General features: G+C 35.6%; 1 pseudogene; it reads right to left on the bottom strand.

The window, feature by feature from the left end:
• Nucleotides 1–6,814, bottom strand: part of LOC107692748 (sodium- and chloride-dependent GABA transporter 2-like) — a 9,817-nt pseudogene extending 3,003 nt beyond the window's left edge.
• Nucleotides 6,815–6,933: the final 119 nt, after the last annotated feature.

Genomic DNA, 6,933 nt, shown 5'->3' with positions numbered 1-6,933 from the left:
TATTCTGCACCTTTGGGTTTCTGAATATCTGTGTACAAATAAATAAAAGTGGTTCATAAAACTACTAATTTGATAATTTTACCAATATAATATAATTATATATGCTTATGTATGGGTTTAGAATCGTTAACAGACATACTAAGTAGAACTAGTGTATATATATACTACCAGTCAAAAGTTTTTGAAGTTACAAAAGCTTTTTATTTCAGATAAATGCTGATCTTTCTATTAATCAAAGAATCCTGAAAAACATTTACTCAACTGTTTTAAATATTAATAATATTAATAATAAATGTTTTTTGAGAAGCAAATCAGAATATTAGAATGATTTCTGACGGATCATGTGACTGGAGTAAGTCACCTTTGAAATCACAGGAATAAATTAAATTTTAATAGAAATATAGAAAATTGTTTAAAATAGAAAACAGTTATTTTAAATAGCAAAAATATTTTTAAATTGTACTGTTTTTGTTCAGAAATCATTCTAATATTCTGATTTGCTGCTCAAGAAACATTACTGATTATTATTATTATCAATATTTAAAGCAGTTGAGTGCAATTTTTTCAGGATTCTTTGACGAATAGAAAGATCCAAAGATCAGCATTTATCTGAAATAAAAAGCTTTTGTAAGATTATACACTATACCATTCAAACGCAGATTATAATGTTACAAAATATTTATATTTCAGATAAATGCTGTTCTTCTGAACTTTCTATTCATCAAAGGAACCTGAAAAAATTATACTCAGCTGTTTACAACAACAACAACAACAACAACATAATAATAATAATAATAATAAATGTTTTTTGAGCAGCAAATCAAAATATTAGAATGATTTCTGAAGGATCATGTGACTGGAGTAAGTCACCTTTGAAATCACAGGAATAAATTAAATTTTAATAGAAATATAGAAAATTGTTTAAAATAGAAAACAGTTATTTTAAATAGCAAAAATATTTTTAAATTGTACTGTTTTTGCTGTACTTTGGATCAAATAAATGCAGGCTTGGTGAGCAGAAGAGATTTCTTTAAAAACATAAAAAATCTTACTGTTCAAAAACTTTTGACTGGTAGTGTTTAAACAAGAGATATGTTCCAAATATTATAAAGTCTGAGCAGCTGAATAAACAGTTGAATGATCAGATAAACGGTTCTTGACATGCGGTACACACACACACATACATACATAGAGTACACAGAGAGATTCCTTGCTCTAATAGATCATCTGATTCTCCCCCCAGGTAGTCTTTGATGGCATTCTGTTGATTTTTACTGTCCATCTGGAGAAAGGCAGGCCCTGTCACCTCCCCACAGAATAACCCACGGTGACTCTGTACCACACTGGACCAATGTCCCTTACAAACTTCCACTTTATCTCCTCTTGGCGCTCCTGTTAAAAATAGAGAATACATACGTGTTGAGGGGTATATGCGTCCACTAAAAAGTATTTACCTCATCATTCTACATACAAACATATTTATGATTTTAAGCCACAAAAATCAATCAATATCTAGAGGGGGGCAGGTAAGTACATATGTGTAAGAGGGATGAAGGGTGTGTGTGTGTGTCTGAGTGGGTGAGATGAGTGTTATGTGTATGTGTCTCCTTTCAAATCCCTCTTAAGCGGGATTTGAAAGGAGAGAGAGAGAGAGAAAGAAAAAAAACAAAAAACAAAAACAAAACAACACTTATACTTGCACTTATTAGGGCTGAACTTGAATCTGAACATATTACTACCTTGGATATTTTAACTTCACTAATCCACCTTATTGCCATAATTATTGCAAACATTTCTCCAGTAAACACTGATAAACAATCTGATATTCTACTGCTCTTATTTACTTTTAACTTTGGTATTACAAATGCAGAGCCCACATGACCCGTTTTTGGATCATTTGAGGCATCTGTGAAAATGTGCATATATTCTCCATACCTTGACCCCATATATTCCCTTACATCATATACCTCTGTTTCGTAAGCCCCTACCTTTTGCCTTATTTCTAATAAAGTAAGATCAGTCTTGTTTATATAATTTCAACTTAATATCAACAGTCCTCTTCATATTTGTAAAAAGTACTATTTTTGTCTTTTCCACTGAAAACTTTTCTACTTCATTTAATGCACATTGCATCTTCTTTATAGTATACACTATATTCCTTCCTTTAAACCAAAGAGCCCCATCATCAGCAAACAAAGACTTCCCCAGACTTGAATTTATCCTTGAAAAAACATTAATCATGATGATAAATAACAGTGGACTAATTACACTGCCCTGGGGTGTTCCATTCTCGATTACTCCACTGGAGGATACAGCGCCACCAACCTTCACCCTTATACTTCTTCCAACTAAAAATTCTTTAATCCAATTGTACATTCTTCCTTTTATACTCAACTTTTCTAATTTTATTAATAATCCCTCTTTCCACAACATATCATACGCCTTTTCTATATCGAAAAAAACAGCGATGACACTCTCCTTGTTTACAAATGCCTTTCTTATATCATCTTCTAAAGATACTATTGAATCCAAAGTCCCTCTTCCCCACCTAAACCCACTTTGATAAGGAGAAAACCAGTTCATTTTTTCCAAATAATATGTCAATCTGTCTGTAATCATTCTCTCCACAACCTTACATAAATTAGAAGTTAAAGCTATTGGACGATAACTCATAGGATTACTTGGATCTTTCCCAGGCTTTTTAATAGGTATATTTAATGCTTCCTTCCAACTTTGAGGAAGTATACCTTCCATCCATATTCTATTGTAAAATGCTAAAATCACCTTCATAGAATTTTCACTAAAATGCTTCATTATACTATAACTTACTCCATCCATTCCTGGAGCAGATTGTTTCATTCTTCTTACTGCATTTCTTAATTCACTCATAGAGAATGGTACCTCTAGCAAATCATTACCAGTCACCTTTTTCCCCATTAAATCTGGATACTCTTTTAACATATCTTTCCTTATTTCCTTACTCTGATCAGTTAAATTTTCTGAACTATTTACTTTTGTAAACGTCTTTAAAAACATTTCCACTTTCTTTCCATCCTCCACAGCAATTTATCCTCCAATACTTAAAACTGGATATTCCTTATTTTTTAAAATTCCTTTCATTTTCTTAATCATGCCCCACACCTCCTCTACTGGTGTATTCTTACCTATTTCATTACAGTATGACTTCCAATACTCTATTTTGGCTTTTCTTACTGTCCTTCTTACATCTGCTTGTGCTTTTTTATAGTCTATTAAATCTTGAAAATTATGTGTTTTCCTAACTCTCCTAAATGCTTTCCTTTTCTTTCTTATAGCATTTTTACATTCTTCATTCCACCATGGGACTATCTTATTCTTTCTTCCCCCTCTCCCCTTTGGTATATACTTATTTGCTGCAATTAGTATCGCTTGTACTATTTCTTCACTTATCATCTCTACCGACCTATCTGATTCTACTATAATATTATTTAATCCCTCTTCACTTAATCTCGTAAATTCTTCCCAACTCGCTTTGTCGTACTTCCAATTACCAATACTTCCTTTACTTACACCATTTCTTCTTGCGTTTACTCTTATTGATATCATAATAGGGTAATGATCACTCCCAATAGTGTCTTGTCTCATTATTTCCCATTCAGCACTCCCTGCAATTGCGTCAGACACCATTGTTAAATCAAGCACGGACTCTTTACCTGTTGCCAGCGGTTCTTCTTCGAGCTTCTTCTTCTTCTTATATCTTTCCGGCAGCGTAGACGCTACTGGGCGTATTACTGCCCTCCACAGGTCAAAGTTTGAACTAAATTCTTATATACAGTCCTGTATTATGCAAGAACTGAAGAACTGCCCCAGAGATCAGTTTATGCTCATCACTGTGTCCAAACAAAGAAGTAACAGAAAACACGTTAACTCCAAGTTCTGCCAATTTATCAAAAAGTGATTTTCTTTCTTCATTATACTTCCTACATTCCAAGAAAACATGCCCTACTGTTTCCATATTCCCACATTCACATAATCCAGAAATATGCTTTCCTACAATATACAAAAAGTAATTTAACCCACAGTGCCCCAACCTCAATCTACACCGTTTAACAGAGTCCCTACGAGATGGACAAGTACAAAAACATATTTTCTTAACTTTAGGTTGAATAGAAAAATAATGTCTACCCTTGATTTCCTTTTCCCATCCTCTCTGCCATTCTTTTATTAAGCCCTCTTTAACTCTTTCCCTCAGTTCCACCCTCCTCAAGTTCTTCGAGCTTATTGGTGGTTCGCATTCTTAAAAAAGCATTACCGCCTTCTACTGTGGTAATGGATCAGTGACACTCTTGTACTCCCCAGACCATTCAGGACTCGTGCTTTCAATGTTGCTGCGTGTTCAGCTCTCCTCCATCTACAGCCCAAGTCCATCACAGTCCAGAGATGAGAAATATTTTTTAGCGGTTGGCAAACAATACAAATTATCTTCTTCTTCTGTTTTTTGGCATGTTACATCCTGTGTGCATATCGTCACCTACTTTTCAGGGTTACGAGTCCAACTCTCTAACCATTAGGCCACGACTTCCCCCACTTTTACTCCACTTTTACTTTTGCTGTTATCCAGTCATGGTTTATTTATTATCAATTTATTCCTTGTTTTTGCTTTTCCTGTTTTTACACACGTATATACACAAATATTCCTACTTAAAGGGGTCATATGATGCTTTTTTAAAGATCATTATTTTGTGTATTTGGTGTAACAGAATATGTTGACAATTTCACCTTTACCTAAAGGAACATTAAAATCTATGAATTCTTCTTATCGCTGCTTCTTTCTGTTTCAGAATGAATGAGACTGTGACGTATTGACATGGGCGTGGTTCGTGACGTCACACTTGGATGTGGGCCGGGTTAGATGTCCACCGCAGGCTGCAGCGAGACGCTCCTCTCTGATTGGCCATTGCATTCCTAAGCTCAACAGATATGTGTGTGATTAGTTAAAATGCGCAACACTGTAAAAACGCCTAAAATGAAATACAGTGCAACATGAGCAGATCTTAATTTAATGCCGCAATCGACACTGTCTATTCATATTCACTTTGTTAGCAACTTTGTTAGGGGCATTTTTGTCCAATTTAGTGGAATTTTTGCCCCAAGTCCCCGTGGCCAGGGGAAGGCTAAAAGCCTTGGCTATAAGGTCATGTTGTGGTAGAGGGCAGACTGTGGGGTTACCTGTGGGTCAGAAAGGCGAGCCGGTTCAGGGTACAGGTAAAACACAACCCCCTGCACAGCTCCAGGAAGAGTCAACCCACGAATCAGCAACACCAGCAGCATCACGTAAGGAAATGTAGCTGTGAAATACACCACCTACATGCACAATACAAGATAGATTACAAGAAATATCCACATTAATGTGAACATACCTGTTCCCTTCTGCACACCTACATTTTTTACAAGTGACATTTTTGCACACCTTGCCTGTAGATTTGACTCCTTTCCAGATGCAGAAATAACATATGATCCACATTACAACGAGACACAGAAGAATCTCCCAGTTGAGCTTACCAATCTCCTCAATACTTCCAGAGAGAGACAGCACTTTGCGCCTGGAATAAGAGAGTCAGAAACAATATGCTTTTGTTTTGGTAACACTTTATTTTGATAGCCCACTTTAGACGTTCTATTAACAATAAGTAACTTTGCAATTACGTGTCAACTACCAGTCATTAGAATATTAATAGACTCTCTGTTTAATATCTGCTAACACTTTATTTTGATGTTCACAATGTTCTTGCAAAACTCTGTATCATTGCACTTATTTACTCCCAGAACTCAGTAGCTGCAGGTGTTGAATTAATCAGCATTGTCCGGTTGAGGGTCAAATTCTTTGCAGCAAGATTTACACAGTCATCTAAAAAAAAAAAAAAAAAAAAAAAAAAAATAGGATATTAAGATTTGATATTCAGCAGAGAGCAGCAGACGGGTGTATTGTTTATTTATTTATTTAGATTATCACCTGTGTTCCAGGTGTTGTCACAACTGGCCCATGGCAGTTGGGAGCTGAAAGAGGAGATGAGGTAGAAAAGCGCCCAGGCCAGAATAATGATGTAACACATGCAACTGTACAGAAGAATCAGTTGTCCCGCATAGCCAATACCTGACAAAAGCAAAGAGATACAATGACTAGAAGAGAATCAAAACCAGAATTAAAGGATGATTTACCCTGTCTTTCTGTCTTTCTACTGATTATTCATTAAACCAGATGGTTTCTTCCACAGGTTTTTTTATACTGAAAAATATATTCATAACTTTCATTTAACAAAGAAAAGAGGGAAAAAGAAATAGCTGATATAATGAAATAAATGCCAGTGCGACATGCGTATAAAACTGCATGACAAAAGTGTTTGCATGGAAAAAGATTAATATTTAAACAATTTTTAAAAATCTTTTATAAAGAGATTGTTTTTAAGACTCTCACCCTCAGCCAGTGGACAAAGGTGACGCCAACATGTAATGCCCCCTTCCTGTGTGTACTGTCCCATAGCCGTCTCTAGCAGGAACAGAGGCACCCCACAGGTAACCACAAACACCAGGTAGGGTATCAGGAACACACCAGTGCAAAAAAATATATTATTTAAATATCACTGACTGAATGCTAAGGGAGAGAGTGTTTTATGTATTTAGGTTGCATCTGGTTTTATACCTCCTCCATACTTGTAGCAGAGGTATGGAAACCTCCAAATGTTAGTCCAACCACATTTCCTGCCACAGCCAGAAGAAACTCTGCTTTACTGACCCAGTACCCTCTCTCCTCTGTTTGTCCTTTTATTCTGTCCATTCCATACAGTTTTCACACGTTTCCATTGCTGTCCAGGCTGCACAAATTCTGGAGTGGTGGTTGATGTACTGCATTCTGGGTAGCATTAGTTTAAACAAATGTGTCAAGCTATTCATTGA

Source organism: Sinocyclocheilus anshuiensis, unplaced genomic scaffold, assembly GCF_001515605.1.
Source record: "Sinocyclocheilus anshuiensis isolate Anshui unplaced genomic scaffold, SAMN03320099.WGS_v1.1 scaffold1131, whole genome shotgun sequence".
NCBI classification, from domain to species: Eukaryota; Metazoa; Chordata; class Actinopteri; order Cypriniformes; family Cyprinidae; genus Sinocyclocheilus; species Sinocyclocheilus anshuiensis.
The sequence above is the reverse complement of the archived record's forward strand: the minus strand, read 5'-3'. Positions and strand labels throughout refer to the sequence as shown.